The sequence below is a fragment of the Oncorhynchus gorbuscha genome, linkage group LG13, assembly GCF_021184085.1.
Source record: "Oncorhynchus gorbuscha isolate QuinsamMale2020 ecotype Even-year linkage group LG13, OgorEven_v1.0, whole genome shotgun sequence".
NCBI lineage: Eukaryota > Metazoa > Chordata > Actinopteri > Salmoniformes > Salmonidae > Oncorhynchus > Oncorhynchus gorbuscha.
In genome coordinates, this window is record NC_060185.1 from 49,505,555 (window position 1) to 49,517,557 (window position 12,003).

A 12,003-nucleotide genomic window follows, 5' to 3' on the forward strand; every position below is an offset into this window, starting at 1 on the left:
TTGTTTGGCTGTTGGGCGACCAAGATTTTTTTTAGACGAGCAGTTGCAACTATATATATTTTGTACTGCATACGAGACCTCTCTTTCATTCCTGTCTGGACTAATCCATTGCGATCACATTTACTGTTAATTCCTATAATTTCTAATCTACAGTGTTTGTTTGATTCGTCATTTTTGTTAATGCATTCAATATTATTATTATTATTATTATTATTATTATTATTATTAGTAGTAGTAGTATTTTATTGTTCTCATTGTTTGAGGACCGCACAACGTAAATTGACGAGTTGTCAATTTATTTGTTGTCTTTTGTTTGTAGCCTCCTGTCAATCTTGAGTAAGGACGACAACTGATTATGCGTAGAAGCCTAGGCTACCTGGCCTGCGCGCAAATGTAGGCCAATATATGTGCCCATTTGGGGATCTTGATAGTATTTCTGATTGAGAAGCTCCACAGTGGTGGTGAGTTAAGACAAAGTATGTTTTTCTTCACCTCAAACAGCAAGTAAACAAGTCTGTTTTTACATCATTGAGAATGGCAATAGTTCCTCAACATGGCCCATTTAAAAAATATTTCCAGCTCTCTCTTGATAACCACTAGGCGTAAAAGGGGGAATAAATGTCATGCTCTTATTCGGTGGAAACGTAATGAAATAGGCCTACCTGATTACGTCTTATCCCTTGCGCAAATAGCCTACAGCTATGTCTGTCCAGAGCTCACTGGCATGGGAAACTGAGGGCTCAGAATATTTCATACATTGTTTGCTAGCACAAGTTTGCCAGGCCCAAGTAAATAGTTGGTAGTGTTTGGGTTCTTTGCAGACAGGCCATGCGTAGCCAATGTGATTTCTAGGATATATTTATTTTTATCAGGATATTTTCTACCTGTAGGCGGTTTTGTATTTGTTGGCTTTATGTAGGCTGTTTTTACATAGTTGCCAATGGCTATAGATGTTAGTTTTAGAATTTTGATTAAGATACGAAGACTTAATTATAAATTAAATGAAACTGTTCCACGAAAATGTACACATGAAAATCAGAACTGGCATGCAGATCAGTAGAAATGGTAAGATAAATTGGCACTCCAAATGGAAAAGGTTGCCGACCCCTAGCTTAACGGCAGAATCTGGAGGAGGATCGGGAACAGGTTATTTTTATTCTTCTGGTTAGGCTATCTTTATCTCTTGCTCACTCTTGTGTCTTTAAAAAATACATTTAAAAAATACATGTTTAAAAATGTTAAACAATAGATTGGTCGAAAAAACAGACGACTCTAGGTCGAACAAGATTCTGTTTAGTCGGGAACAGGCCTATCCAGCAGGCATCCATCCAGGCCACTGTCAGTAGAGCTCTGCCCCGTAGCATAGGCCTTTCTCTCTTTCATGGACCATGCGTTCCTCGCCCCCTGTGACCAGTGTCAGCTGTCATGTGTGAATGACGTTGCTGCCACCCTGTGCAGCATGGTGGTGTGAAATGGCAGGGATGGGGACGGGGGAGCAGGGCGCTATTTAAGACTCTCAACACACAGTTGTTAAGTAGGCCATCAGGTCCAGTCCCTGCTCTGTTCGTCCAGAGGGCTCCCCTCATTCCACACAGTCAATGGCCTGTGACTGCTGACTGATTGCTTCACCAGGCCCAGTCCTCCTGTCGCTTCCCTCTGAACCCTACGCCCAGTCCTGGGGACCTCTTAACCCTACAAAATGGCTGCTTTGCCATTTCTACTTCTCCTTGTCCCCTCAATGCGGGAGCCGATCGATACAGGTCACAGACTGAAATGGAGTGTCTATTAAAGAACCTGTGATGTTGCATGCCGCAGTGTTGCATGGATTTTCTTTGAGTGACAAGTGCAGTTCCTCATCAGGTGTGCATGGCTCTACTCTTCCTCTCCTAGTCTCCTTGTCTCCTTTTCGTCTTTTGTCAACCTTGATCATTAAAGACCCATGCCGGTTGGCATGGCTTAGCATGTCTGTGTCACCATGTCATCAACACCCTGAGTCATAGTCAGTGACCCTTCAGCCACAAATGATTAGCTCAGGTGACTTTCACTTTCCATCGTGCACTGACTATGTCATTCCATTCTTTGTCTACCACGCTAATTTGTGTCAGTCATTGCAGAACGGTAATATTAATTGACATCAGAGATCAAAGTTATCTTTCAGAAGAGATGATTTACCAAAGAACATCAAAAGTAATATGCTGTTATCGTCAAAGCAGCATTCAGTTGTTCCCCCTCGCTTTCTTTCTTCCTCCTCCCTCCCATTTGATTGAAAACAACGCTATCCTCTGAAGTTTCAGTCCTACATGCAGTCCGCAGATGACTCGGATGCTCTTGCTAGTGCAGACTGTGTTCATCTGTGGTAGCTTGGCTGAGTCAGGGACACCTTGACCCAGTCCTAGTCCCTTCACAGACACCATGCCCAGCATAGAATGAGTAGAACGGACATGGCTCTAAAAATCTACAGGGGATTTCACTGTCTGCTCAATAGAAAAGCATTGCTCCACGTGTAGAACTCTGAGAATCAGCCCAATTCTTACAGGTGTTTGATCAACTAACATTCAAACATTGACACGGCCGGTCCACCTACCACAGAACATTGCTTTGAATCTACCAAGTTTAATTCTATGACACCCAGAGACTGTCCCTCTCAGCACTGATAAGTGTCTCCACACTCCCCTCTACGCTCCTCCCAGCCGCTGTGGTGAAAGGGGGAAAACGCAGAGGAGGAAGGAAGGGAAGGGGAGATTGACACACAGGGAGAAATTGGGGTCAGACTGCACTTGGATGCAGCTAGTTTGCGCAGTAAACCCTTCTGAAGGAGTAGTCGCGTAGACGTACTCCAGAAATGCCATTTTCCCCTCTGTAAAAATATTCAGTTGAGAGCTTTAGGCTGTATCTAGAGGTAAAAGGAGGCATTACTATCAGCTTAAAGGTCAAATTTGTTTACAGCCTGATTTAGATGACCGCTACAGTGCCATCTGAAAGCATTCACACCCCTTGATTTCTTTTAAAAGCCAGAATTAAAATAGATTTAAATTGAGGTTTTGTGTCAGTGGTCTACTCACACTACCCCTATAATTTGAAAGTGGAATCATTTTTTAATGAAATGTTTACAAATGAATTAAAAATAAAATGTTGAAATGTCTTGAGTCAAAGTATTCAACCCTTTGTTATGGCAAGGCCTAAATATGTTCAGGAGTCAAAATTAGCTTATGTCACATAAGTTGCATGGATTGTTGAATAACTACCTCATCACTGTACCCCACACAGAATTATCTGTAAGGTCGAGCAGTGAATTTCAAACACCGATTCAACCACTATACAAAGCGTTGTTTTTGGGTAAAGTGGCTGCGTCATAATATGGGTATGCTTGTCATTGGCAAAGACTAGGGAATTCTTTTCTAGGATAAAATAACCCGGAATGGAGCCAAGCACAGGCAAACACCTGGTTGTCTGCTTTCCAACAGACACTGGGAGACAAATTCACCTTTCAGCAAAACAGTTTTGACTTATATCGTCTTGAAAATCAATGGCAAGACTTGAAAATGGCTGTCCAGCAATGATCACCAATCAACTTAAGAGCTTTCATTGTCTTGATGCGAAAAAAGTTTATTTAATCAATTTTAGAATTCGGCTGTAACGTAACAAAATGTCAAAAGTCGAGGGGTCTGAATAGTTTCCGAATGCACTGTATTCGGAGACTTCCCTGCTGGCCCTTCCCTGCTGCCCTACCAAGACCAGAAACACAATAGGGACGACGACTTCTCTGTTCAGGCCCCAGGAGAAGCGAGCGGGTTCTGCCTGTTTCACCAGATCTCACTTTAATGGCCTCTAAATGTTTGCCCTCTTCATATGTCAAGGATTATCCCTAGCTAAGGTGTGTGCGCGTCAGTGGATTGGCCTACTCATAAGGTAGTCCTTACAATATGATCGGATGGTTATGATTTGATTAGGATCCCCAGTAGCCAACGCCAATGGCGACGGCTTGTCTTACTGGGGTCCGACAAAAAAACAGACAAAAATACTTTTCATCCTTTTCAAACATTTAACAGACATTTAAATATAACATTTAATTTAAATACAAGTGGTGAGGTAGATCGTGTGGGAAAGGCTGACCTTTGGTTGGTTTGACCACTTGGGGTTTTACGTCAGTACAACATGACAAGCTGTGTCCCATATTCGACACAGTATATTTGACTTTCAGCTTGACTCTTTGCTGTGTGCTTTATGTCTCCTCTTCAGTTGTGTTCAGAGGCACGTTTTCAAAGCCACATTTTCCTGTGCTTGTTGAGGCCTAATCGTAAAGTAAAAGAAGAATGTTATGAGACTACTCTCCCTTTTGGCCTGTGCTTTCGTTCTAGTTCTCCCAACCTGGCTAGTTAGTGCAAAGGCAGTGGTGGAAAAAGTACGCAATTTGTCATACTTGAGTAAAAGCTTAAGATACCTTTTTAATAGATACGGACTTAAGTGAAAGTAACCCAGTAAACTACTACTTGAGTAAAAGACTAAAAGTTTTTGGTTTTAAATGCAAGTATCAAAAGTAAATATTATTGCTAAAATATACTTAAGTGTAAATAATTTCAAAGTCCTTATATTAAGCAAACCAGACAGCATAATTTTCTTGTTTCAAAAAAGTATTTCCGGATAGCCAGGGGCCCGCTCCAACACAGACATTGTTTACATCGTTTTCATTTACAAATGAAATGTGTTTAGGGAGTTTACCAGATCAGAGGCTATAGGGATGACCAAGGATGTTCTTTTGATAATTGTATAAATTAGACCATGTTATTGTCCTGCTAAGCATTTCAAAATGGAGTGAGCACTTTTGTGTGTCAGGGAAAATGTATGGTGTAAACAGTACATACTTTTCTTTAGGAATGTAGTAAAGTCAAAGATATAAATAGTAAATTACAGATACCCCCAAAAACTACTTAAGTAGTACTTTCAAGTATTTTTTTACTGAATTGCTTTCCACCACGGTGCGATGGGGGATCAGGGCCAAGTGTCGAACGCTTTCTAGGCTAATTCTATGCCGCACCCTCGGTAGAAATGCCGCCATCTACCCTCTTTCTCAGTACCCTGCCTGTATTCCCTCCATTCTTCACCCCTACCTCACTTCCACATCTGCTTACCCTCTGTTTTCCTTCTTCCCCCTGTGTTTCTCCCCATGAATTCTGTGTATTGACTCGGGGTTGAAGACTTGTCTAATCAAGATACTTTTGTGTGTATATATAGTGTATGTGGACACCCCTTCAAATGAGTGGTTTCTGCTATTTCAGCCACGCCCTTTGCTGACCGGTGTATAAAATCGAGCACACAGCCATGCGATCTCCAGAGACGAGCATTGGCAGTAGAATGGCCTTAGGGAAGAGCTCAGGGACTTTCAACATGGCACAGTCATAGGATGCCACCTTTTCACCAAGTCCGTTTGTCAAATTTCTGTCCTGCTACAGCTGCCCAGTGTAAGTGCTGTTATTGTGAAGTGGAAACATGTAGGAGAAACAACAGCTCAGCTGCGAAGTGGCAGGCCACACAAGCTCACAGAACGGGACCACTAAAGCGCATAGCGTGCTTAAAACGTCTGTCCTCGGTTGCAACACTCACTACTGAGTTGTAGTGACAGCCTCTGGGAGCAACGTCAGCACAATAACTGTTTGTCAGGAGCTTCATGAAATGGGTTTTCATGACCAAACAGCCGCACACAAGCCTAAGATCATCAAGCGCAATTCCAAATGTCTGATAGAGTGGTGTAAAGCTCGCCACCATTGGACTCTGGGTTTGGCGGATTCCAGGATAACGCTACCTGCCCGAATACATAGTGCCAACTGTAACGTTTGGTGGAGGAGGAATAATGGTCGGGGGCTGTTTTTTATGCTTGAGGCTAAGCTAGCGGGGGGGGGGGGGGGGGGGCGGGCAGCTCCTAGTGAATACCCATGATGTTGGAATGAGATGTTTGACAAGCAGATGTCCACTTACTTTTGGTCATGTAGTGTTAAGTTTTTTTTCTTTTTTCTCAAGATTATTCATCCATTTTGAGTTTTTTTTCGTGTAGATAAAAAAGACATCCGTTTTAATCCAAATTTGTAACACGAGCTTCATAAACACAACCAAATTATTATTTTTGCAATAGCATATATGCAATTATTTTGACTGTTTTGAATGTTGACGTCCAAAATATGTCAAAGGCCCTCAAGGCCTTTCTCGTGTTAATGTACGTGTTGTAGGCCTATTGATTAGAATCAGCAAGCTAAGCTCACGAGCTGGGAGAGGAGGCTCGGCAGCAAAACTTGACGGTTTTATGAAGGCTGGCCAATACCTACAGTAGTGTTGTAATCGCATAGCAGCCCCAGAGACTGACTGTACAGGTTCTCTTATATGTTTTGTTCACGCCTCGCCTGGTCACCTCACCACCAAGGTGAATTCTGTCATTTTTTAAAACATGTATCCCAATCAGGGGCCGTCTGTTGATGAACAACGTTAGCTTGAGCTCATAGAATATGGTTCAATGGCTCAAATACCTGCATTTGTGGTGAACATTATGGGCTACATTATTCCTGATGGCATACATTTAAATAAGCCTAACTGCATAACAAAGAAGAATAATGAATAAGAACGCAAATGTCCTCCTTTTTTTGACAAATAACTTATCTTTCACAACAGTGCCAACAAATCTCACAGGTTTTTTTTTTTTGGCCTTTGTGCAAACAGGTTATTAATGCCGGCTATAGGTAATCCTGTTTGGGTTTTGCCTGCTGCCTGCACATTTGTTTTGTCTTTAAGGAGGGGTAAAATGGTGTATTTGGCACCGTTTGGCTTGTCCTCAGAGCTCAGACAGACAGCATCTCCCTTTCAAGCTGTATGTTGGTTTTAGAAGTCTTGTTTAGCTCCAGGAATTGTGCAATACAGCTCACCCCCACCTTCTCCATACAGTCAGGTTTGTGCTGTAGGATTGGAGGATATTACCATCTAATTGGAAATCAACTGTGTTTGACAGACATCGTTGACTGCAATGAATGGAAGCAAGTCCCTGCAGTGACGTTCCAACATCATCTAGTGGTGATGTTAGAACATATCATTTTTTAAATGTTTAAAAAAATATTTTTTTACACATGATCGTTTAACCTATTTAAACTAGACTGGCACTGCCAGAGTTGGGCAGCAGGCAGCGCACAACAGGGCAGCTCACAGCTGGGCGACATGCCAAATGGCCTACCTATTTATTTTTCAATAAATATGTAGGTAGACTTAGTCTACTATTAATGCAATGAGTAGGCCTACAGTGTAGATTGTAGACAGCGGAGAGTCTAGCCAAAAGATGCATTTTCCCTTCTTGTCGCAAATTTAATTTGAATGTTGACTTACTTGTTGGTCGAAGCATATCTTTCACGAACAACATTCAAATGAATTTGGATGACCGTAACAGAGTTTTATATCTCAGAAAGATGTGTTTGTGAATAGGCCAAATAAAAACATGATATGATAATAATGAGAGAGAACCAACAATTGCAAGATAGAAAAATCGAATGGAAGTTTAAACAAACGTGACAAGTTTCTGGCCTCCACCTGACCAAAGTTTTAGGAAAATCCTTGCAAACCAAACAGCCAGAATTATAAGACTAGACTACTGTCAATAAAATGTGCAGTTAACGTTACTTGTACAAGTTAAACAGATGTGAATTTATTGTGGAAGTGTTTTATTCATATCCTTCAATTATGCAACCAGCATTACATAAGCTCTCACAGCAGCACTTATGGGAACAAAAAATAAATGTTGCCTATAAAAAATACAAAATAAAACATTTTAAGCTACAAAATAAATCAAGTTAACAAAATATGTATGACAAACTTATTTTCACTGTAATTTATTATTCTAGCCCGGCAACAGAATATTCTAGCCCGGCTACATTTATTTTGAATAAGACGCATCTGTGAATAGAGGCTTTGAAAAGTGCAATAAAGAGCCATTTGGACTGTTTTTCTTGTCATTTTATATTAACCTACCTAAAGGTTTCTGGCAAGGAACACAAGAATGTTCACCTTTTTCTGTCTTTAATAGACTGCGGAGAGGGGTAACAATATTACCTGCTGTGAGGTCTACTGAAAACAAGTTCAGACGGAATGCTTTTCCCACAGATGTAGATGGTATTTGAGGGCGACGCTGGCCAAGAGCGGAAAGCGACCCTCATTCCCTCACTACCCTGCCAGTGGGTCATCATCTCCTCAGATTCCATTTTAGTGTAACTTTGCTTCGCTCTCCCAAGAGACTGCCCAGTGACGTCTTCTGTGGTCGACATGCACGCTCAATCTCAGTTGAAATTGTTCTTAATCACCACTGAAAGGGTCTCGTATCACACTGTCGGCTTAAAACGTTTGGTACCAAATCATCGTTCAAAGTTATCGTTACCACATATCACCATATGATTGGTTTATTTATTTATTTGCCCACAATATTGGATAGACGATTTCCACATTGTAGTCTAATTATTTAGACTTTAATCGGTGGTTTGATGGACAGGCTGCATTACAGATTGTTTACTGCGTTGCTAGGCAAGGACGACCCCCCCCCCCCCCCGCCCCGGGTAGGGAAAAAAATAGACGATACAATCGTATATCAACAATGTTTGGACAGGTCGATGGGGTGACGTGTCATTCCAGGCATCAACCAACCATTTTGTGCTGCTTAAAGGTGAATTAGTGCTCCATGCTGTTTGCAGTAAAACTCTCAGATTACTGGGGGATGGGAGCAGCCCAGACTTTATGGCCCTGTAGCTTTTATAGCACATCTTTACCTGCTGCTATTTACCTTGAGCTGTTTCCGGCCAGGGAAGCTGTGTGGTACACAGTGTGGCCCTGGCTTCTCAACAGAACACACTCTCCCACTCCTACTCCAGTTCCTTACTTGCTGAGAACTAGTTTTCTAGAGGACTGAGAATAGGTAACGAAGTGATGGCGTGTGTGTGTGTGTGTGTGCGTGTGTGTGTGTGTGTGTGTGTGTGTGTGTGTGTGTGTGTGTGTGTGTGTGTGTGTGTGTGTGTGTGTGTGTGTGTGTGTGTGTGTGTGTGTGTGTGTGTGTGTGTGTGTGTGTGAGGCGTGCTCTGAGAACCAGGGGAGTTTCTCCACCTCTGGGCTGTTGGATTGTGCTACCTTCCTGCGACTCACGTCTCTCTTTCCCCCCTCTGGAAAGAGTGTACACTCACTCCTGCTCGACGACAACCCTGCAAGCTAGGCCTAATGCTTTCCCAAGGACACGTTGTACACATAAGCGTGCGCACACACACACACACACAGAGCGTTGACAGGAGCTGACATGAGCCTCAGGGCTTTTGCAACAGGAGCCACATGTAGAGCTGAACTGAAAGGGTTTGTGTGCAGGGTGTAATTGGGGTTAACAATTGAACATTAAAAAAAGCAGGTAGCAGTATTAAGTCTACATGAAAATGTTCACTGTCCTGACCATTTGGAGGATGTCTTTGAATCTGCTGTAACAATGTTGGGGGGGGAACACACACAAGGAGGCTACACTTTGTAGAAGGAAAGCAAGCGATATGTTCTATGATGAAGTTGAGTGTTTTGGGTGTGTTCTGTTTAAGGAATTGTCTTAATGTGAGGGAGAGGGATGGTGAAGGTGATTTCACAATCTGCTTCTGGATATTTGTTTTTGAAAGAAGATGCTCGATCTCCGTCAGTTTGAGGAGATCTCATAAGAGACACTGTATTGTGTTTTGGAGACGGGCGACTATTGAGACTGCTTTATTGGGTTGCTGCCTGCCCTGGATGTCCAGCCAGGTGATTCTAATACAATACAGCCCCTCCTGGATCAACAGGTGTGTACACACACACACACACACACACACACACACACACACACACACACACACACACACACACACACACACACACACACACACACACACACACACACACACAGAGGTAGACAAGGCAAGCACACGCACGTTGCCTATACTCTCTCGCTCTGTCACACACACAACGCACACACACTCACTCACCCTCTTTTCAGACGCGTTTTGTTTTGACTGCTTTTTAAAGCCTTTATCCCTCTGTCGTCTGCTCCGCCGTATCCAGATCAGTCCTGATATAGCACATCCTGGGCCTAACAGTTGATGCCCTGAGCCTTTTTCTCAGTGTGTGAGTGAGTGGTAGGTGTGTTGCATAAGCAGCGCAGCTCTGGCTCTGTGCTTTCCAGGGCCCTTTTAGAGCAGCCTGCCAGGCTGTTGTTCATTCAGTCTGCGTCTGATGGCAGGCAGAGCAGAGCCTCATGATGCTGATCACTGGTTGGGCCTGTCTGGCCTGCAGGAGAGCTTTAGTTCTGCTTCTATCTGAAATGGACTATCTGTTTTGAATGCATGCGTTCGAGGGAAAGCTTAACAACTGCACTACTAGGTGTCGAGAAACGTGCACACACACATAGTTGAAGTCGGACGTTTACTTAAACTTAAGTTGGGGTCATTAACTCGTTTTTCAACCACTCCACAAATTTCTTGTTAACAAACTGTAGTTTTGGCAATTTGGTTAGGACATCTACTTTGTGCATGACACAAGTCATTTTTCCAACAATTGTTTACAGATTATTTCACATATAATTCACTGTATCACATTTCCAGTGGGTCAGAAGTTTACATACACTAAGTTGACTGTGCCTTTAAACAGCTTGGAAAATTCCAGAAAATTGTCATGGCTTTAGAAGCTTTTGATAGGCTAATTGACATAATTTGAGTCAATTGGAGGTGTACCTGTGGATGTATTTCAAGGCCTACCTTCAAACTCAGTGCCTCTTTGCTTAACATCATGGGGAAATCAGCCAAGACCTCAGAAAAAAATATTATAGACCTCCAGAAGTCTGGTTCATCCTTGGGAGCAATTTCCAAATGCCGGAAGGTACCATGTTCATCTGTACAAACAATAGTAATCAAGTGTAAACACCATGGCACCATGCAGCCGTCATATCGTTCAGATGCGTTCTGTCTGCTAGAGATGAATGTACTTTGGTGCGAAAAGTGCAAATCAATCCCAGAACAGCAAGGAGGCCTACAAACCTGACTCAGTTAGACCAGCTCTGTCAGGAGGAATGGGCCAAAATGCACCCAACTTATTGTGGGAAGCTTATGGAAGGCTACCTGAAACGTTTGACCCAAGTTAAACAATTTAAAGGCAAGGCTACCAAATACTAATTGAGTGTATGTAAACTTCTGACCCAGTGGAAATGTGGTGAAATAAATAAAAGCTGAAATAAATCATTCTCTCTACTATTATTCTGACATTTCACATTCTTAAAATATAGTGGTGATCCTAACTGACCTAAGACAGGACATTTTTACAAGGATTAAATGTCAGGAATTGTGAAACTGAGTTTAAATGTATTTGGCTGTAGTGTATGTAAACTTCCGACTTTGTGTGTGTGTGTGTGTGTGTGTGTGTGTGTGTGTGTGTGTGTGTGTGTGTGTGTGTGTGTGTGTGTGTGTGTGTGTGTGTGTGTGTGTGTGTGTGTGTGTGTGTGTGTGTGTGTGTGAGACACATTACCAGTGCCTGTGTTTCTATCTCTGTAACACACAGTGTTGATGGTGCTCCCTGGTCATGAGTTATTTGGGCTGTGATTTGGAGAATATGGAGACACGCCGAATAACATGTTTGCACACATCCGTGCTCTCTCGGTCTCTTTAACATACACACGCTTGTAGACACAGTCAGCCTAACTGGGATGTCCCCTGGAGACTCATTGCTGTTGTTCGATTGTCACTTGACCATGGAGGGGTTAGAATGACTGATAAAATCCTCAGGTTTCTTCAAAGCCACTAAGGACAAAGGGTTATCTGTGTGTTGTGGATGCGTTTCAGAGGGCTTTGATGGGTGAAGATCCCAAGCTACAAGAATACCACGGCACCGCCCTGAATGTCTATGGTTGAACCATACTGCATGGAGTCGAACCACACGGAGTCTCTGTGCATTGAATTTCTTTCTTCAACGTTCACCGTCTTCAACAATCCTTAG

The 12,003-nt window shown here is 42.6% G+C and overlaps 1 protein-coding gene across 1 annotated transcript in view; it reads left to right on the forward strand.

The window, feature by feature from the left end:
* LOC123993074 (protein phosphatase 1 regulatory subunit 37-like) overlaps positions 1 to 12,003 on the forward strand; it is a 51,761-nt gene that overhangs the window by 17,758 nt on the left and 22,000 nt on the right. The window lies entirely within an intron of this gene.